Below are 23,193 nucleotides of genomic sequence, written 5' to 3' on the forward strand. Positions count from 1 at the left end.
AGGCATGGTAATGTCTTCTGTATTTTTTGTTTGCTTGCTCTTTTGTTTTTGAATTTTTTGTTGCTATTTTTATCCTTTTCTACTACATCTGATCCTGATGTTGCAGAGGTTGTTTTCTTTGCACATTTAGAGGTGTAGCATACGTGTGTACAAGGGTTTGAGAGTATTTATTCATAAAATAGAAAATATTTTCAGTGAAGTCAAGTTGTATGGTGAATACCAGGCATTAACTGAGGCATCTCCTAGTTTAAACCTGCTTATGCCACATGTATCTAGGTTACCGCCCTTCCAGTTTTATAAGTTTTATCACAGCCAAAATATAGACCCAGGGCCGTATATGCAGAGCTGTTCTTTCTCTGATTTTAAGCCATGAAACAAAAGAATAGTAGGAGGATGACAGATTTTGGTGTTGTGATTTTTGAAACTATAGAGCCAAAATTCCATATAGCACAAATTAATCTCAAAATGAGAGATTTTTTTTTCTTTTACAAGAAAGCTTCATCTTAAGATAGAATCTAATTATCAGCTATTTTTTGTTCAATGGAAGAGAAAATATCTGAGTTTCTCTGGGGGCAAATTGAAAAATACACTGCGTTAAAGCATGCCCTTTCATGAAAAGAGAGTTTATGTAAGTAATATGCTTTGGCAGCCCTTAACAAACAAACAAACCGGCAAACAAACAAGATTTGTACAGATAAATTTAGTAGCATTCTTTGAAATTATATATCTAAATATGAAAATTTTAATAAAATACTAAGTGAATTGCAGGTTGTTTTACCAAACATAAAAAAAAAATAGAGCTAGGTGTTTTACATATGGGATTTCAGTGCATTCTCACAACATCACAATTTAATAGGTTTATTATCTCCATTTTATAGGAGATAATAAATTCTTAAATTTAAGAATTTTTATGTATAAAAACTTTAACTTCATCGTGACAGAACTGGGATTAAAATCTGAATTTGTCAATATTCAAAAGCCTTCTTTGAAACTACAGTCATGAAAACTCAGATTTGTAATTGAATAAATAAAAATATCACTTTAAATATCATTGAGACCAATTTTGACTTTCAGACCTAACAGAACTGCTATTAAATAAATTGCATGTGCTACATAGACTATAATAGCCATATTTTGGTTTCTAGGTGGTTAGGTATGGTAGTGGTGGTGGAAAGTGAGGCCAGGAAATATAGTTGAGGAATAAGAAAACAACTTAAAAACATTTAGAATGTAAGTACAAACCCTATGCCAGGAGGGAGAGCATCATATTGGCATGCTAACACATGAAATGTCAAGGCAATTGATGAACAATCTATATTTTAGGCAATTTGAATCTCTAAAAACAAATCCAATAATTGGGAATGATTAAGAATAAGATCTACATGGAATGTGAATTGATATTTCAGACCTCTGTGGAGTTGAAGCAAAGTAACAAAGCTATTTAATCACTAGATGAGGGTGATGCAGGACAAGGCCAATCCCCCTGAATGGAGATTCAAGTCCTGCTCTGGGAGAGAGGGTTTTTGACTGAGCACAGGAAAGAGTTCAAGCACATGCCAGAATGAGAGTGAAAAGGAAACTTTAATAGAGCAGAGATAACACTCCATAGACAGAGCCTGATCTCTTCTCAGAGACTAAGAGTGAGAGAGCCAAGAGTGACAGAGAGACAGAGAGAAAACACCAAGAGAAAAGACAGACTAAAAGACAGACAGGGAATTCAGTTTATATATCATTCTTAGTTTCTATGAGCTATAGTAAAAAGACTTCGTTTACCTATTTTCCTTTGATAGTATGGGTAGACAGTGTGAAAGATAAGGGTGCGTAGTGTGAAAGGCATAGGCATGTTGTAAGAAAGCCTGCTGGCAATCTCCAGCCTTTGTTTAATAGGTTCTCCATGGCTTTTGGCCGTAGAAAATGAATGGTTGGATTTACTTTGTGTAGGGTACAAATTAAAGACTTCATTTTCCCTTTACAGTATGGATACATGATTTAAAAAATAATCTCAGCAAGAATCTTCTTTTGTTCTGTAGGTTTCAGAGATCTGTCAGTAGCACATTATGGGCTCTGAATATAGCTTGATTTAACATTTAGCTCTCATACCTCCTCTCAATGTTAAGAGTGTTCCAATGACAATTTCTTAAGTCGATCTGGAATTTGATTGCTATGTAGGTACAGTTCTTATACTATCATTCAAATACAAATTTTGTTTCTTGCGTGCTTTTTATATCATGGCTTGTATTTTACATAGCTAAGGTAAATTATATAATTATCTTCAACAACATTACTGGATACTGTACAAATATTTAAAAATAATTGTACTTTAATTTAGCTTAAATTAAAAACCATTTGCCTTTGATTAAATTACACATACAGATTACTAAATGATCGCATATAAAAATGTGCTTGATACTTATTTAGAATTATGAGTAGGCACATAGTTTTGTTTGCTGGCATTTCCATCTTTGTGTACATACACATACATTTAAGGACTATAAAAGAGAAACCACAAATTGTCACGTAAATAAGACATAAATTATTTTCATTGTAACCTATTACTACAACAATAAAAAGAAAGTTTTATGACACAATTTTGTCATTAATATGAAGTTAAAAAGTTAAAAATTTATGTATTAGGAAGCTCCCTCAACTAAATTGTGAAACAATAGAGTCTAACAGCTTTGAACGAGCTATTAGAGTGCATTGTATAAAAAAATATGCATTCTAAAAGTCCCTAAACAAATATTTATATCATTGGAACTATTACAGCTTATTATATCAATTATACATATACTAAAAAAGAATCAACAGCTTAAAATACTCTCATTAGGATCCTGGAAGTTACATGCAAGCAACCCAATCTTGAGTTTTTGAGGTGGTTGAGAAAAAACAATTTAGATATTCTCGTGAGCTTTTCTGTAATATCCCTAAATACAACTTCTATTTTGGAGTAAAAAAATGTAATGTATACTTGTGATGATTATCAAACAAGAATTATAAGATTGTCATTGAAATCAAATCATATCCTATGAATTGTGTCAAGCTGTTTTAGAAGAAAAAAAAATTAAAGTAGGGGCGAAATCTGAGCTTTTATAAACACTAAAAATGAATGGCTCTCTGATTTCATTTAACTGATGTTCATGTATAAAGACATAGATGAGGCATTGTTCTATATGCCATGTGGTAGATTTGAAGAATAACAAACACCCTTTGCGCTCAAGTGGTATTGTTACTATTCTTGTTATTCTTGTTTATTATGTTCATTCTAGATTGGGGATAAAGAAATTATATTTAGAAATGTTAATTAACTATACAGAACAAAAGCACAATAAATATAATACTGCTTAATTACCTAATGAATGGTAAGTCATAAATGCTAACACATCAGATTTATTTCTTATGTGTAAATAAATCTCCAAGAGTTAGATTGATTTTTTGTGTTTTCATTCAATGTCAGTTTCCAGAGGATTTTAATGTAAAGGGAGTTTTCATTTGCATAGAGGATAAAAATAATATTGGTTCAGTAAATAATTTATAAACAAGCAAGCCAAATTACAGCAAATACCACTTGGCTTAAGATGATAATAATGTGATAAATACTGTCTTTTCTCTTATTCTTCTCAAGAAGGAGAACTTAGTGGAAACAACTTAGAAATTGTGTCAATAAAAACATAGGAAATTTGTTATTTTCCTTCCAATCAGAAAAGGCGAATTTGCACAAGAGGATTTAAAGACTATACCTCCATTTGTAAAATAACCAATATAGCCTAAGTAACTTTGATTATCTCATAAAATATTCTTAGACATTTTTATACCATATGATTTTCAGATGCTGAAGTACCCACTAATACAATATAAGAATGTTTAAATACATGATTCCCAGTAAAGAATTGATTTAAAAAAAAAAATCCTATGCCAATAACAACACAATCATGACTACTTTCCCATCCACCATGTTTTGGGCTTTTATTAACTTTCTTAGCCAGCCCACTGATTCAACATATACCATCAGCAGCAAAATAGCACAAAAGTTAAAATTATGTAGGCATGTTGACAATTCAATACTGAGAAGAGAAGGATTCATTGGGGGAAATATGTCACCTGCCATTGTTCAACCAATTATATAAAGAAAAAATGTAAATAATGTATATTTTAGCTGAAAATTTGCCTTGACAAATATTAAAATCCTTTTAGGATTTACCTAAGCAATAGTTTTTATATTTTTATGTTTTTGAATTTAACAAAATAATAAACATGATAAATATAAGTAAGTGTTTAATGAGTGTTGGTTATGTGCCAGTCATGGTGCTGGGGAGCCCAGTGCAGAACTAGGACACCTGTTCCTCATGGAGGAGAGGGGTCTCAGCAGCCAAGATAACCCTCTTGATTCTTGGCTGCCACACACGGTTGTGGGACTGGGCCATTTTGCATCTCAGTCCCTCCTGCCAGCCTCGAGGTGACCTCTTATGTATGTCCTCAGTTGTAGGACTTCTGTTCAGCCAGACCTCAGCAGACTTCTGTAGTTTCATTATAATTTTGGGGTGATCATGAGAGGAAGTACACACAGCTTCTGCCTTTATGCCATCTTGGCTGGTTCTCCTCTACACATTTTAAGAAAGCAGCAAAGAATTCTACACGTAATATAATGCGTAAATGTACAAAGTGGAGACTTCTCTTAAAAACATATGGTCAGTTTCCTTCAAATTTCCCATGAAATTGTCTATAAAATAAATATTTAGTAGAGAAAATAAATATACAATAAGAGCTAATTCTTCAAATGGAATTAGTATTTATCTAGTATTTATTTATATCTATTGTTATCCCAATGATAGGTCAAAAGTTTAAATAAAATAAGAGATGACACCATATCTACTGATTGAAACAAAATGATATAACTAAGATATAACCATGAGAGAACCTTAGATAATTCCACTGAGAACTAATTGCATAATGGCAAAAAGGTCTGCTTATAAGAGTTGCCTCTCAGAAGATGCAGTGATTATTCTGATGCACAATTGTAAAATTAACTCAGAACATAATTCCTCCACATTCTCAGAAGACTGATAGCTGCCTGGCCGGCAGCCAAGGTATACAGAAGCTTTCAGCAGTGCCTAATCTCAAGGACTTTTTCTGCTGTTCCCATAGATGTTACCTGCTCCTGTAACCAAGGAGCACATCTTGTTCCCATTCATCTGAGAAGAAGGCTGCTCCCCCAATGAGATAACCCCTCCCTTTGCTTGTGCGCATAAAAACTCGTTTTGCTCTTGGTCAGCATCAGCTTTTTTTTACAGCTCTGACTGGCCATGGCTGAAGCTTCCTTGCTTCATGAGTAATAAACTGCATTTTTTACCCTATGGTGCTCCTGGTGGTTTTTCCAGAATATCCAAACCCAGGTGCAAGTTCCAGGCCTGGTACTCCTGTATTACAACAGTATCATACAAACTTAGAAGAATAAAAGTTCCAACAAGCAAATATTTGTCAAGTACCTATTATATACAAGTGTTCGATATATCTCTTAAAGAGATGTAAGTCTGATATGAAAGGAAACTAACGCTAGTATAATATGGTGAGTGCAATGACTGGGCTAGGCTTCAAGTTCAATGGGAGCACAGTCATGAGACAGGAGAAATCTGACTACAGGAAATAAGTGGAAGTCCAAAGGAACTAGATTTTTGGAACTGTTTCTCATTTCATATTTGAGTTTCAAAGGAATGGATTTCTTCAGTGACTAACTTAAGAAGTGGAGAAAAATATTGTCTTATTTATCATCTCAAGGAATTCAGCCACATTTGAAAAGACTGTAACCAGGTGGGAAAATTTTCTGTAGAATATAAAAATCAAATATTTCACCTTAACTAATTGCTCTCTAAAATCTTTATGTCTCCTCTGCATCTGCCGTTGTCATATAGACAACATATTTCAACCTTAAGCAAAACTCTTGGAATAGTTGCTAATGTTTTCAGGCTCAAAGGAGATGGGACATCTGGCTATAATTTGGGGCTAGACAGGCTTTATTTATTGCAGTCATTTAAATTTTACCTCCTTCTTGACCCAGGTATAATCAGCCTTTTACAGTGGCCCCAATTTGAAAACACATACCATACTGAAGCAGGATCGGGAAAATTTCCCCGAGTGTTGGGAGACCTAGCCCTGTATCAAAAGAAGAGGATCCTTTGGCAGAGACAGTAGAAAGAATTTAACACACATGCCAAAGTTAGAGTCAAAAAGAAAGTTTATTAGAGAAAGAGTAACACTCCACAGACAGAGTGTGGTCTCCTCCCAGAGGCAGAGAGTGAGCTGGACGGTGCAAGAGACAGAGTAAAGACACTGAGAGGAACCCTGAGTATTCAGGGAATTTAGTTTATATGTCATTCTTTAGTTCCAATTTCCTTTGATATGGGCATAAATGGAGGAAGAAGAAGAGTATATAACCTGAAAAGGTAAGAATTGTAGAGTGAAAGACCTGTTGGCAGTTCTCAGTCTTTAATCCTTAGGTTCTCCATGGTTTTAGCCATAAGAAATGACTCTTGGTCTCCATTTCCCCTTCACAGGTGTGGAGAATGGGTTGTTAGCTCTGCCAGCAGAAATCTTCTTTTGTTCTGAAAGTGTCCTCCTGACCTGGCTGCAGGGCTGATCAGCATATTATAGTCTCTGAATGTGGCTTGATTCACATTTTAATTCACTGATATGATTCATGGCTATTTTCTGTATATTTGAGTCATTATTTACATGATACAAGTCACACGATTATTTTTTACTTAAATACATCCATAATCGCGTTGATGCATGAATTTCTTTTGTAACTATTCATTTAAAAGAACACATCTCAAATAGCTAGGTACATTTATTCTACAAGAGAAGACAATTCTAAGATACTTGAGAGAAAAATTCAACATTTTAAAGAAATATATAAAAATTTTATTAGTCCAAAACATAATTAGATAATGGATAAAAAAAATCATGTAAGTTGTTATTATTTTTATTATTGTTGTTAGTTCTATTATTAATTTAGCATAAAATTGGTTAAACATATTTAACCAAGTTTTCCCCCAGCCCAGGCCCATATCCATACCTATATACATTAGCCAACTATCTATGAAGTATTATTTTATTTTTGGAGAAATGATAACTGCCATTATCATGTTTATAATTCAAGGTGGGTAAAGTAAGTTTTATATCTCATTTTTTAATTTTTTTTACCTTTATGTTATTTTTTTTCAACCTGAAGAAAAAAATATATAATGAGTGTTTCTAGATCATCTGGGAGATATTTGTCAAAATACACCTGCCTACTCCTCCCATCCTCAGTATTCTTCTTTCCAATATTCAAATATACTTCCAAGGAAACAAAGAAGTGTTTCTAGTTTCAAAGGATTACTGGCCTAGTTTCTAGAATCCTTTCAACTCACCCATAATGCCAGTGTTCTATATGCTAAACCAGTTATCCTATATGTTTTCCTGCCACTGTCTTGCTTTTTTTTTAATCCAAGAGATGTATATCCTTTGTTTTAATCTTGCTTTGATAGTGGTAATTGGTACTCCTGATAGAAGAATCCCTCCTAATAGCTGTTAAATCTCACTGCTAGTAAACCTGTTATAAAACACTCTACTAAGGAATATGAATGCCTATTTTTTGTACAAAGCATAATAGAGAATGTAAAGAAGTTTAAGGCAGGGAAACATCTCTTGAAAGGCCTAAGTAGTTTGCTTAGAGAACAGTTAGAGTAAAAGACATTCTTTAATTAAGTGCAAATGGAAACTAAGAATGCAGGAAAACTCACTGAGCAGTTCTCTCTGGGAAATTATGGTCAATTTTCATGCAATGGGTAGAGCTTTTAAAATGATAGTACAAAATAAATAAATACACAGAGGATAGAAAGAGAGGCACATTTAGAATAAGTTTATATTTACAATATATTTGACTAGATCAAAACATTGTAGCAGAAAATTTTGGCTAGGTAATTTGGGATTGGATTGTAGAAGGAGTTCAATAGAGTCAATGATAAAGCATAAAATAGAGACACCAGAAATTTTCTTATTTTTCTTCTTTCACTATTATTTCTATTTGTTATGCTAAATCATTGACTAACCTTGCAAAATCCCTAATGATTTCTACCTAGAGAAACAAAGACCGTAAAAGCCCCAGCACATATGTAAAAAAGTACTATTATTCTGAGAAATAACTTGTACGGCATATTTATAATATCATAGTTTTAAAAAGATAAGGTTTCTATACTCTTGTAATGAATATATATTTATTGAACTATAAAATTCAGAAATTTTCCTTTTAGTAATTATGACTTAAAACTCTAGAGAGCTGTCACCTCTAGTCATGAGTGAGTTGATTGCCTGGGTTGCCACCTTTTGACTAGTTATTGAAAAGTAGATGTAGACAGAAATCCTTCAGCTAGCTTTTTACCTTTACTCTGGAAAAACCTCCAATTCACCTCTCTGTCACAATAGCAACTGTATCTTTTGGAATATATTTGCATATGACTTGGTTTATGGGCTTTGGGAGATACATAAGCATGCCCACTTTAGGATGTAAGGGGTTTACAAGAGATTTCTCTTTATCCTTAAATGTCACATGTCTGGAAAAGGTTCAATGTCAGAAAAAACCTAGAAGCATATGTTTCATACCTATCTTGTGGCTGAAGAACTCAGAAGACAAAACTGTCAACTTGTCAGTTTTATAAATTCAAAAGAAATTTCAACTGAGCCAAGCTGAAAATGTCATCTTTTATAAAAGCACCTCTTAGACTTTAGTTTCAAAATGAATGTAGTTTTGCACTCTTGCCAAAACGCAATTACATGCACAGTTAAACAGGCAAATCCATGGGAATATTGTCATAAGAGTAATTTATAGTAAACAAGTACAATTAGAAACTGAGAAGATTTTTCCTCCATGCAGTTATGTGACTGATAGAACAACAAATGGTATTATAGAGAATGGAGAGAGATAGAAAGTGTTCGCTGGCACGGTCACTGCCAGTCAGTATCTTAGTGGCATCAACATATTTGGTCCCACCTATTTGTTAACCTAAGTGAGATCCCTGATAGTTTTCAAATCAGTGCACAGAGCACCTTCAAAACACAAGGGAAAATAGAAAAGCAGAGAAGATATATATTGCTCAAATGCAAACAAGATTAATGTTTATAAATAAGATCTTCAGCTTCTAATTTCAAACATGTTTCTCCAGAAAGAGTCCATGCCCAGCAAGAATTCTAATGGCTCCCATGTAGACAATTCATTCTCGAAGCAATATTTACCCTAAGCAATCTCTAACGAGATTCACTTGTTCACTAAATATTTTCTGGAGGAAGAATCCAGAAAAAGCCCTACACACTTGCCATCCATTTTCTCACCTTTATTTTTCTTGGAAACATTAGAATAAGTAGTCTTTTTTCAGCTGGTAGTCATTTCCAATGGGATAAAAACTTCAAATTTCATTTAATAATAGTTATATTAGGTGTAGTTCTCACCTATAATGTGGTAACTAACAAGTGACAAAGAAAATGTTTTAAACATCAGAGAAGTCTATGGATTCCAGCAGATAAGTCATGGGACAATGGAAAAAGTTAATGAAAATTCAATGAAATAAATACATGTCTTTGAAGATTAATTATGCATAACTAGAAAACAATTTCAAGCTTATATTTATGCACATATAAATATTCACAAATATCACTATAAAAGGTGGACTTTCTCTCTTCATGACTCTGATTATTAAGTATGCCTTAGTAAGCATTATAGCTTTTCACTTGCACATTTCTAGCTCTTCCAGCCTCTGTTAAAAATATTAAGTCTAAAGAAATAGGTTAAAAGTGTGGTAGGGAATGGATCTTGTTTGCAAAGGAGGCAGAAAGTCAGCCTTATGTACTATGGGTAGGTAGTGCCATTCTGCACTGCTAAAACAAAAATAAGCACAGTGAGCCTTCTATAACGGATATCACATCTAATTCAGAGTCTGTTTTCTCTGCAGACCCCACGCTACTTCTGAATGTAACATGCTGACAATTTATGTACACATTTGAAAAGAAATTCATTAACCATTTGTTTTGGGAATGGCAGTTAGAAATATGAGTGCTGGCTCTACAACATGAGTATCTTTAATATCATACTGAAGAACAAACAAACAAAAACAACTAGTCAAATTCCATGAGTCTTCAGCAATTTGTGGCAAATAAAGGGGATTGCAAAATAGAGATAATTCAGAGTTCATAAAAAATTGATTAAATTAAAACTCACAGTGAAATACATATATAGACATGAAAAGATAAGCAATGGCATGAGCTAACCTAGAAGGGTAAAATATGTGATTTCAAACAGAACTTTCTATTGAAGGATTAAAAAAGAAAGAACGCAGTGGGTGTTGGAGAGATGCCTTGTATTTTCACAAAAGATCAAAAAAGACGACAAGAAGAATTCCCAGCGTTGACAATAATCAGTGCAAATAATTCTTGAGATTCTTGATCATAAACTTTCATATTAATTATAGAATAACGATGGTATGAAAACTTATTTATATAATGTGAGAATGGTGCATGGCAAAGAGGACAGCTAAGGAGAAAACACAGACTAAGCCTTTAGTCATAATAAAATATAAATATATTTGTTTGCTCTGAAATGCAAATTTTAGGAGAAAAAATTGAACGAGCATTAATTTCAACTTCAAATACATTAAATAAATAAATTGAGTAATGTTTTTTCATAACTGGTATTTCTTTCTTTTTTTTTTATTGCTATTACCTAAGATTTAATTTCCCAAAATATGTAATGAAGAATGTTGGTTTACTATGCATGGATCAGAATCATCTGGCACACTTACTAACTCACAGATTGCTGGATCCCATCCCCAAAGTTTCTGATTCAAAAGGCATGGGTGGGGCTTGAGAACTTTATTTCTGACCTGTTCCCAGATGATGCTAACACTACTGGTCTTTGAACCACTGTTTGAGAGCTACAGTCATGTGCCTTATAACAATGTTTCAGCCAATGATGGACAGCAAATACAATGGTGGTCCCGTAAGATTATAATAAAGCTGAAAAATTCTTATATTCTAATGATATCAAAGCTATCCTAATATTTAAGTGCAAAGTCTGCAAAAATGAACAAAGTTTCTACCGAGGCGGCAAACAACTTTAACCTGGGTTTGTATGAGGGTGACATTGAGGAGCTTCTAGAGGTAGTTTCTGAGAAATTGACCGATGAGGAATTGTTGGAACTAGAACAGCAACACATAGTTGAAGAAGAGGCGAAAGGAAATTGCAGGAGAAAGAAAAGAAGAACCCCCCAAAAAAATTCATAGTGAGGGTTTAGCAGAAGCTTTTGTAGACCTCAACAAACTCTTTAAAAAGTTTAAAAACATGAACCCTGACATCGAAAAGTTTTCATTAATAGAGAGGAAGTTTTAAGGTATGTTATCTTCTTATAAGCAAATTCATGATGAGAAAAAAACCCAAGCAAACCACCATGCACATATTTCTAAAGAGTGACACCTCCTCAAGGAGTGCCTCAAGTAGGACTGTCAGAGCGTATTCCAGAAGGCATTGTTATCATAAAAGATGACAGCTTCATGTATGTTTTTCCACTAATGGCCTAGTGGGACAAGATGTAAAGATGAAAGGCAGTGATATTGAAGATCCTGTCCTTTTGTAGGCTTTGGCTATGTTTGTCTGTGTCTTAGTTTTTAACAAAAAAAGTTTAAAATGTAAAAACATAAAAGAAATATTAAAAAATTTAAAAATATAAAAAATATTATAGAATAAGGAAATAAAAAATAAAATATTCTTGTACAGCTGTACAATGTGTTTGTGTTTTAACCTGTTATAAAAATGTCCGAAAGATAAAAAAAAAAAATTTTAAAGCATGTAATATAAGAAATTTACAATAAGCTAAGGTTAATTTATCATTAAAGAAAGGAAAAATTGTTTTTTTATAAATTGAGTGGCCTAAATGTACAGCGTTCATAAAGTCTACAGTAATGTACAATAACATCCTAGGCCTTCACATTCACTCACTGACTCATCCAGAATAACTTCCAGTCCTGAAAACTCCATTTATGGTCTGTGTCTTAGATAGGTGTATTATTTTTTATCTTTTATACCCTATTTTTATTGTACCTTTTCTATGTTTAGGTATGTTTAGATACATGCAACTTACCATAGCATTATAACTGCCCACGGTATTCAGTACAGTAACATGTTGTACAAGTTCGTAGTCTGAGAGCAATGGGCTGTACTGTATAGCATGTGAAGTAGGCCGTAGCAGCTAAGTTTCCGTAGTACACTCTATGATGTTCATACAACCACAAAATCACCTAATGATGCATTTCTCAGAACATATCTCCCTGTCATTAAGCAACACACAACTGTACTGGTTTAGTGTAATGTATATTAACAAATACAATTTTTGTTGTGATATGAATTGGGAACACTGGGTTAAAGAACAAGTAGGTTTATCTTCTGCAGCTTTCTCAAAACATTTAATATAAAATATACTTTGTAAATATTGCCAAAGAAATATTGCATAAGATGAAGCTAAACAGGCAAGAAAGACTTTATTCAAGACCAGTGAAATAGGGGAGAGACATTGAATACAAGTCTGTTGGAAATAAGGTAGGATTTTTTAAGCACTAGGAAAGGTACTAATTGACTTTAGCTGTGAGGCCGTTTTTGCTAGTGGTACTTGTTTAAGTTCACCTCTTACTCTCCACAGAGACAGAGAGCTAGAGATCCTATCTTTCTTGAAAATTACTTTTCATAGGATGGCTCCCAGATCCTTGAGAAAGACATTCCTAGGGAGTAAAACTGGTAAGAGACTGAGAGATTTACATCTCCAAGGACTATAAGAACTGACAAATGCAACTTTTCTAAAGTAAATGCTGTAAGAAAAGGAAGGTTGAGGGGTTATCGTCATGGAGAAACTTCTCTAAAGTTTAGCCAAACTGAGGAAAATGTTAAGGCCATCTTGGTCAATGTTCAGAATGAGAATGTAATATGTGTTGTTTTCCAAAGTTATTTATCGAAGAACTACTTTTTAAGGAGTATCTTAATGGTATTTTTTTCCTGAAGAATAAATTCTAAGAATCATTATTTTATGAGAAGTTTTGTGTATAAGACTAAAAGGTTCGGAGTAAATGGTATTTAAGCTATTTAAGCTTTTAATTGCCAAACCAAATTATATACATATATATATATATATATATATATACACATACACATACACACAAACACACATATATATATACATACATATATATACATATATGTGTGTGTGTGTATATATATATACACACACACACACACACACATATATATATATATATATATATCTTAGAAGGAACTGCTTACAGGAATAAGTAGCACAATAAGGCCTTCAAGACTAGAAGTGGGAAACACATAAGGTAGATGAATTTTGTAAAATCTGGTTGATACTTATTTTTGGAATACTAACACATCAATTAACTTTGATGTGAATATGTTCCATATGCATATGGCAGTCGAAATACTTAGCATCCTTAGATATATTTTTAGCTACATATGTGCTGTCAGAAGTAAGTGCTAAAGGTATCACATTCGCATGCATAAATGCAACCTGGTCTTTATTCTTTCATATTCTTTATCTTTCTTCCCACTGTCTTATTTAAGATACAAACCGGTAGAGATTCTATCTTTTATATAATTTATTTTAAATTACTAATTTAATCACACACCATGTCCAAACGTTATTTTAAGTTTATGATATACTAAACAACTTTTAAAAATTACATTTATCCTTTCTTTCTTCTTTGTTTTAAAAATGTTTTTATTGTTTAGACTCATTATACGATAAGACATAATAAAAGTCAATAGTTCTTACTTAACACCCTTCAATCCCCTATTCTCACAGAGAGAAGCACATTTTAGGAGGTATTTGTCACCATATTTATAAGTTATATATTTATAATTCAATGCACAGTTGTCCCCCATTATCCACAGTTTTGCTTTTCACGGTTTCAGTTATCCACAGTCAACTGTGTTATGAAAATATTACATGACAAACTCCAAAAATAAACAATTCATACATTTTAAATTACACACAATTCTAAGCAGCTGATGAAATCTCATGTTGTCCCACATTCATGCCAAGGACATGAATTGTCCTTTCGTCCAGTGTATCCACAATCTATAAGCTACCTGCCCATTAGTTAGTTAGTAGTCACCTAGGTTATCTGGGTGATTCTCATAGTATCTCAGTGCTTGTGCTCACTGTAACCCTTATCTAACTTAGCAATGGCCCCAAAGTGCAAGCGTAGTGATGCTGACAATGCAAATATGCCAAAGGGAAGCTGTGAAGTGCTTCTTTTAAGTGAAAAAGTGAGTAAAGTACACTAAAATATTTTGGGAGAGAGTCAGAGAGAAGAGAGAGAGCACATTCACATAAATTTTATTACAATATATTGTTATATTTTTTCGATTACATTATTAATTATTATTGTTAATCTCTTAATGCTTAATGTATAAATTAAACTTTATCATGAGTATGTACATATAGAAAAAAACAGTATATGTAAGGTTTGATAGTATCCACAGTTTCAGGCATTCATTGGAGGTTTTAGAACATATCCCCCATGGATAAGGGGGGACTATTATATTTATTTTTCAATTATACATGTTACATACTGACTTCTTAATAAGTAAAATGAGTGTTTAGCACTTATCAACTCCTTCCACAGTAAAGCAACACATTAGTTATTCTCCCAATGTGTTTATATCAAAATTGGAGATAAATTAGTGTTATATGATTATAAAGTACATAATCCATAGTATTATTTACAACTGAGATATATATCATATTGAGTACCTTTTCTTTTTTATACATCTTCCCACCCTCTACACTAGTTTAATAATTGCTTCATTAGATGCTTACCAACAATCTTTTCAAATAATTGCTTAATTAGATGCTTACCTATCAAAACAAAAAGGGCCCCAAAACACCTTGATATATGGTCAAACACTTCATTACTGACCAGGGGGAAAGGTTTTTATGGAAACAATTTTTCTGGACCATATTATCCTCCTGCTTCAATCTGGACTGCTGGATTCTCTAAGACTAGATAGAAGGATTTCTAAGGACTTCACTGCATCACCATCCTAAGAATTCTCTTTTTCTCACTCTTGTAGTGATTCCCCCCCCCCCCCCGGATTCTACATATTTTTCTTTGTTTATTCCTTTTTTGGTGAGACCTTCCTTCTGTAGTTTCTTAGAAACTACTCATGAGAAATAAATTTTTTCAGACTCTGTAAGTATAAAAAAATTTGAATTTCATCTTCAGACTTAAATAGTGATTTGGGACCATTTCTTCTCTTTGGGCATTTAAATGGCAAAATGGTGTTTAAAGAAAAAAGTCAAAGTAGGAGTGGTTACATTGTGGGTTCTGCCAGATTGTCAGCAACACTTCACAATTTATATCCTCTGTAATTTATAATACAGACGCTGGAAGCCTGGAAATAAATTTCCTAGGATCCCTTCCTGTAGGGATCAGAGCTAGATTCCATTAATGATAAACACTCTCAAGGGAAGTAGGAAGCAGAAGGACACAGAGGCCATATTATCGTTTCTCCAACAGAGGAGGCTGGGAGATGGGCTTCAGCAAATAGAAGAATTCTCATAGACTCTGGTTGTTTCTCTACAAACAACCTACTTTTGTGCAGAAGATAGCAGGTATTATAACACACTAGTTGGGCCTATTCAGTCAAGATTTTAGCTCTTGGATAGCTAAAAGCAAGAACTAAGAACTGCTGATGACCTTCTTAAACTTTTTTTAAAACTCCTAATGGTTTTAAAAGTTCTTAATTCTCTATTACCAAATAAATAGATGGTAGATGATGATAAATGATAGATACAGATATAGATAGATTGATCAATTGATAGATAGATAATAGGCCCACACAATCCCCAAATAAAAGCCTTTCTTTTTGAAATATCTAGTGTGCTTCTTCTCTTAACCATATACTTAGTAATCTACATTTTATTCATAAAAAGAAGTAATTTTTAAAATTTATGATCCTTATCTAGTTATGCTGGTGATAATTTAAAAATTAGTTTGGCATAACTGTATTTTCGGACAAAGGAATAAAAAATATAAAAATGTGTGAGTGAATTATTAATTAAAGCTCTTAATGTTTTCACAGAGATGCAGGTTTGGAATTCTTTTTAAAAATTAATTTTTATTGTTGGGTAGTAATAGCCATTATCTTTTTGTATGCAATGCTGACCAAAACTGGGTTATGCAGGGATTTTTAATTTATATTGGTTTTATTAATAATAAAAAAAAAGGAACCTGCTCAACTGTAGCTTGATTTGACCAACCAAGCTCAACTTCCTGTCACCCAGCTGGAGCTGTCTGCAGTTCTTTTGATCTACCATAGAGAAAAAATGTCCTTAATACAAACAGTTGAATTTAGTTTCCACAAAATTCATGTGTTAATGTTCTAACCCCCAGTACCTTATTTGGAAATAGAATCATTGAAGATATAACCAGTTAAGATAAAGTCATACTAGAATAGGGTAGCTCTCAAATCCAATGTGACTGGTTTCCTTATATAAAGAAATTGGACACAAATTTCAACACAGGAAAATGCCATATGAAGATAAAGTTAAGGATTGGGGTGATTCATCTACAAGCCAAATATTGCCCACAAAGCACCAGAAGCTAGGAAAAAGACATGAAATACACATAGAACAGATTCCCCCCTCCCTACCACAGCCCCAGAAGAAAGCAATCCAGCAACACCTGGATCTTAGACTTCTAGATGCCAGAACTATGAGACGAAGCATTTCTGTTGTTTGAATCATTCAGTTTGTGATACTATAGCAGAGCAGCTTTAGCAGATTAATTCAAGGATCTATTTACTACTTGTTGTTGATGAAACCTCCCATTTGGGGAATCTTAATCCCAAACATTCTGGTGTCTCATGCCAGCTGTAATTGCTAAAGATTTCCTCTATTTATAAGGCAGAAACCCCTCACAATGTCACTTCTATCTAAACTGATATATTCTGTGGCCCGTTTTCCCCTCTACTTCTTTCTAGGGGTTTAGATAAACTATAATTTGTCCAAGGTGTTATCTTACCTTTTCTTTAAATAGTCCAAGCTCTTTTGCATCCTAAGGCTTTCATCCATCTGGTCCTCTCTTTCAGATATACTCTTCCACCCCCTCTTTACCTGCTTAACTCCTACATAATCTTCAGTTTTTAGCTTAACTATTATTATTGCTTAAATGCCAATTCTTCTTGTTAAATAATTGTTCAACACCTAAATAGTTCATTTATATCCTTATCATCAATTATTGATGTAATTGATATAATTATTGGCATAATAATGCCTACTATTTTTCTAAACTGTAATTTCTAAGAAGGTAGAGATTCTAAGATAGAGATTACTATTATACAGTAAAGATTCTAATATGTAGATTTTTGTAGTAAAACTTTCTGAGTGCAAATTAACAATTTCTCACATAACAGCTTTGGGTAACTTTGGAAATATTACTAATGTCAAATTTCCTTAGTTTACTCAACTGAAATAGGATGTGCTTCACAGAGTTGTTGAGAAAATAAAAGAAGATAGTTCATATAAATCACTTGCACTGGTACATGTACACATGTTGGGTCTTATGTACATTTCATTATCCCAGTGCCATGTATCTACTAAACATTTAAATCAGTGTTTGTCGAATAAGATATCTTTTGGATATTTACTTTGTTTTAGAGTGGTTAACGGTTTTTAGACACCAAAATTAGTTGGACATAAAGGTCAGAAAGATTGTCAAGCATAGCACTTTGGTGGCCATATTCTTCATTTATATATCTGTGAATCTGTATAAACAAATCCAAGATAAATGCTAATTTTCAGTAAGTAAGATGAATACTAGAAGGAAATTTGACATTATACTACCCTAATATTGTTTGTTATATACGTGCATGTGTGTTAGTCTGTGTCCCACTGAAAACATAGGGTACACTCACATTGGAAAGTGCAGTGTAAATTTAATAAAGATATGATTTACAAAGGTATAAGCAGGATTTGAGGAAACTAACAATGAATAATGTAACACCTGAAGCTTCTACTACTCTTATCTCTGAAGCTTCTACTACCCTTATCTGAAGAGATGAAGAAAGGAAACAGATATTAGAATCTGTAGACAAGAGCTATATGAAAAGGACTTATCTAGGACATCTTGGCTGGAGCTGTGGCATGGCAAGGAGGGATCAGGAAGAATAATTATTTTAAACTTTCTTATTGTCTTCTGATCTCATGTTTCTCAATGTCTAAACTTAGAAAGAAACGTGAGGTCAAGGAAATCTATTGATGATGTTATTCCACATAGGTTAGCCTTTTGGGGTAGAGACATACTCATTATATTGTCTAAGATTATAAGAACTGCCAATACCAACTTTTGGCAAGGATATAAGCAACTGGAATTCTTATATATCATTGGTGAACAGTTTGAAGTTTCTTATTATTTTAAACCTACACTTACTATATTGAAATAAAAAAATATATGTGTTTTAATATTTGAATTCATGTTGGAAAGATAAAAAAACTAAAAAATATGGTTTTAGAGACAAAATATTTGTTTAAACATTAAACATTTAACTCTCATTGTGCCATTCAATGGTTTCAAGCTTGAAATTAGCTTTAAGTCATTAAGAGAACAGAAAAAAAATGATAGATGTCAGAGAAAAAATGAATAATGTGAGACAAAAAACAGAAGGGACCAGATCAGGTTGGGACACAGAGGGCATACTGAAGAGGTCAATCTCATGGAAGAGCTGAATCCCACTTTTGTCTGTCTTACAGTAAGTCCATAGCTAACCAAGAGACTCTTGATCATTGCAATTTTTTTCTACCTTGAAACGTTTCTCAGTTTTTGTCAACATGAGTTTTTTCTCTTTGCCTCTAAATGATATGTTCAAGCATCTTTAACATTCAAACTCCTTTTGAGCAGTTTTCTCACAAAATATCGAATACCATTTAACTTCAAAGAAAATACAGGTCACATTATTTCTTAATTTATTTAGTACATGCATTGATGTTGTTTCTGAGCATATCCGAATTCTCTAGCACATAGTCAGAAAGGACGAATCAAATTTAACCTTGTCCCAAAAAACCTGTTATAGGAAAGTCATGCACAGCCCAAAGAGACTTGTGTCCTTTATTTAGAAATTGAAGATAATCCTAATTGGTTCTCCTCTATGTAATACATTTATTTTTGCCAGATATTTGGTACATTTTAAGTTTGTAGAGAGCTGTATGAATTAGTGGTCAGCTTATTTATCACCATACGAGTCATCATATTGGACTTGAGAACACTCTTTCTACTCTTTCATTATCCAGTTCAGACAGAAAACGCTCCCAATACTGTCTTCCAAAGGTGAAAACAAAAAGCTTAAAATGATTTAATCAAACAAATCTGCTTTATAAAGACCATTAAACTACCGCTCAAACTTAATTTTGGTTCTCTACATAATAAAACTTCTAATCCAAGCACTGTATTTTAGCAAAACGACTGCTGTTAGTCTTTGATTCTACAGTCTTTGAAAAACTGTTCCCAGGGAAAGCTAATGACTAAAATGTCTATTGCTTTGCAATAAAGGATTCAGCACATTCCTATTTTAAAGCATAGTGCAAAAATTTCTTACTGTGGGTTTCCAGTCTTCAGTGATTATTAGAGTACTCCTACTTGTTTCATTTTCTTTTGTGTTAAACAGATTAAAGGAAAAGAGTCTTTATTTCAATTTTGAAAATAAACTTTCCCTTTAATTTATCAAGAGAAATATTTGTGCAAATAAGCATAATTTTTAAGCCCACAAAAAATTTTGGGACTGTATCCAAACTTTCAAATGTTTACAAAGTTTAAAATGTATTTTAATTATTTGTTTAGAAAATTGCCATAGTAACACTTGGCATGAGTAGTTCAAAGATTCTTATGCTTTTTTCTTTTCTTCCTTTTCTTTTACTAACATTGACCCCATTACAGAAACTGAGGAAATATATTTGGGTGTGATATTGTACAATTTCAAACCTTCAAAGATGAGATATCAATCTTTATATATTTTAATATAACACATTTTCTGATTATTTGAAAATGTACAAAGTGTAAAAACATAGTAAGCATCACCTATTATGCAACAGCCTCTCCAAAAAACACCATTAATATTATAGATTCCATCAAATTAGTTTGCATGAACATTGTTTAATCCAGTTGAGATTTTACTGTATATTTAATTGTCTTTTTTAACTTCATCTTATAATATAAGCATGCCTCCTCATCATTAAAAAACTCATAAATATTTTAAAATAATTCTTATATATTAACACAGTTTTAGATTTTCAGAATTTATGGCAAAATAGTACAGAGAGTTCCCAAATAACTCATAACCAGTTTCTCCTATTATTCACATCTTACATTAAAATGGTACATGTCACAATGTGGTCAGCTTATTTATCACCATACAAGTCATCATATTAGACTTGAGAACACTTTTTCTACCCTTTCATTACTCACATGTTATAAATATGAATATATTACTGTTAATGAAAGTTCATAATTTATTCAGATTTACTTAATTTTCTCCTGATGTATCTTTTTCTGTGTCAGTGTTTACTTTTCTCCTGATGTATTTTTTTGTGTGTCCAGGACTGCACATTCATTATATTTAGCCATCACACCTCCTCGGGATCCTCTTATGACAGATTCTCAAACAGACATTCTTGTTTTTGATAACTTTGACAGTATGAGAAATACTGGTCAGGCATTTTGTAGTATTTCATGATTTCTTTTTCTTTTTTCTTAATTGAGTGAAAAAGGTGGTCTTTCTCAAATTTTCAACCTTGAGAAACTGGTAGAACTCCTGGAGGTAAAGCTAATGAACATTTTGTTACCCCCATCTCACCAAGACTGAAGTTCCCTGGAGTTTCTTCCTTTTATGCTAGTCTACACTGAGTCTAAAATAATTATCGAAATTACCATTTCGGTTCTCCTACCATTTTATGGCTACAATGACTTTTGCCCTAAGTAATCAGATCTCAACTGGGACTTTCTGGATGCACTTGTCTCTCTAGATTCCAGGGGGATAATGTGCCCAGCAATCGGAGTTTTCTTATGGGTCCAAAAAACCTCAGTGATTTTAGTTTGTTTGCTTTTTATTTTATTTTTTATTGTAATGACGTCAGTGACTGTTTCTTTGGATTGAAATTTCCAAACATAAATGTTTTAATGCTCAAAATATTTCATCTATTTATAGTTTAATTGTTTCACTTATTTATCAAGTATTTAGTTTTATTTTTAATGGAGATAATGCAAAGATAAGTAGTATTTTTAAAATTGGGATTTAATTTTAATTAAATCTTTATAACTTAAATATTGAGTCCAAGTTTATATACATTATTGCTTTGATATCTAAAGTCACATTGCTCTTCAAAAACATTATACTATGGTATAATGTACTTTGGGAACAATGCATATTAACATGTAAAAACTGACATTTTTCAAGTGAGATATGATGTGTTTAAATGCGTGTATTTTATTATAAAAATATTGGGGATGTGCACATATGTTTATATATGTATTAACTATTTATACATCTTTTTTCTTGATGCTAATAATGTAGTTTACCCATCTCTATATTGAGATTTTAAAAGGTTATCAATTTGTAAGACTCATGCATTAAGAATATTATTCTTTCATCATCTTTATTGAAATCAGCATATTATTTGTCTTTAATATCGATGTTTATTTTGAAATATATCATTTTCAAGTATGATATATTCAAACATGACAGTACCTCTATTTGTAATTTTTTTCTTTTACTTCTAAATTTAAATTGTTCTGTTCAATTTAGACTAATGGCTTTTTAATAACAGTGATGATATGTATAACCTGTGACTCTCGTCCACTATTTCAAGAATTACCATACTTCTGGAACTTCAGTGAAGATACTTTGCTAGTATTTTCATGTTCTTTAATAGTCTCAATCCCATTGACCCACTTGACACTGTTTTTGGTGATTTGAGTTGCCTTCAGCCATTCCATAAGAAATGTCTTTAAATCTTCAGTTGTAACCATTGGCATTTACTTTGTTATTATCACATTAAGAATAAGAGTCAACATACAATACCACAGTGTGTAGGGTTTTACTCTCTTATCAAACAAATGACATAATCTTCTCTGGAGTTCCTGTCTAGTCTGAAATTTGGAGGTACTAAGACAAAACTACTGCTGTTGATTTTTTTTTCATGTCAACTCTATAATTGTCAATTCTTATCCTGTATTAAGTCTGATTAGTGTAAGTGACAAGTCCATATTCTATAGCAGCATATTATTTCTATCTTTCTATTCCCATGATATATTGCTGTGTATTATGCAAATAAAATGCAAACATAAAAGAATGAGCCATCTCACAACCATCACTTTTTATATAAGCTTAACATAGACAATGTCAAATACTGAGAATTTAAAAGAGCCAAAATGTGCAATGTATTCCATCTCTTGATGTATTAAAAATGTATACTGTCAGTTTGTACATGTGAAGACTACCCATTTCTCAATATTTTTTCTGTTTCGAGAAATCTTCCTTACCTAGGTCTGACCTCGTACAAGTAAAAAAGAGGCAAAGTATTTCCAATCTTTCTCCCTGTCAGGCAGGTCAACTAGAGAAGTTAAAGTCTTCAGAATTGAGTCAAAGTTACAGAAAAATTAAGGAGTTATTCACATTATTGTCTAACGTGTGTCAGTGACAATAATGGAGTAGTATTAGAGTCTGTTTATTTTCTATACATAATTATCTAGCCTTCCAAGTGATTCTGTAAAACTTGATATTCTTTCAAATAGTCTCTCTTATGCTTAAGCAAAGTGAAGTCAATTTCCGATAATTGCAATAAAGCAATCTTATTATATAGAGAGATACATTGATATCTACTTGATTGCTTGTGTCAGAAATAACATTCCAAAGGAGAAATAAATAGCTTGTTATACTGTCAACATTAAAAATTATTTTTATGGCTGCATAAGAAAAAACACATTTTAAAAACTCTACATTTTTAGATGATATCATATATATCTCTTAGACATGATATTCTTTACTTCTCTTTCAGTTCATCAAATTATTAATTTTTATTTTATAAAATAAAAAATTCAACCTACATTATA

The sequence above is a fragment of the Rousettus aegyptiacus genome, unplaced genomic scaffold, assembly GCF_014176215.1.
Source record: "Rousettus aegyptiacus isolate mRouAeg1 unplaced genomic scaffold, mRouAeg1.p scaffold_m13_p_6, whole genome shotgun sequence".
NCBI lineage: Eukaryota > Metazoa > Chordata > Mammalia > Chiroptera > Pteropodidae > Rousettus > Rousettus aegyptiacus.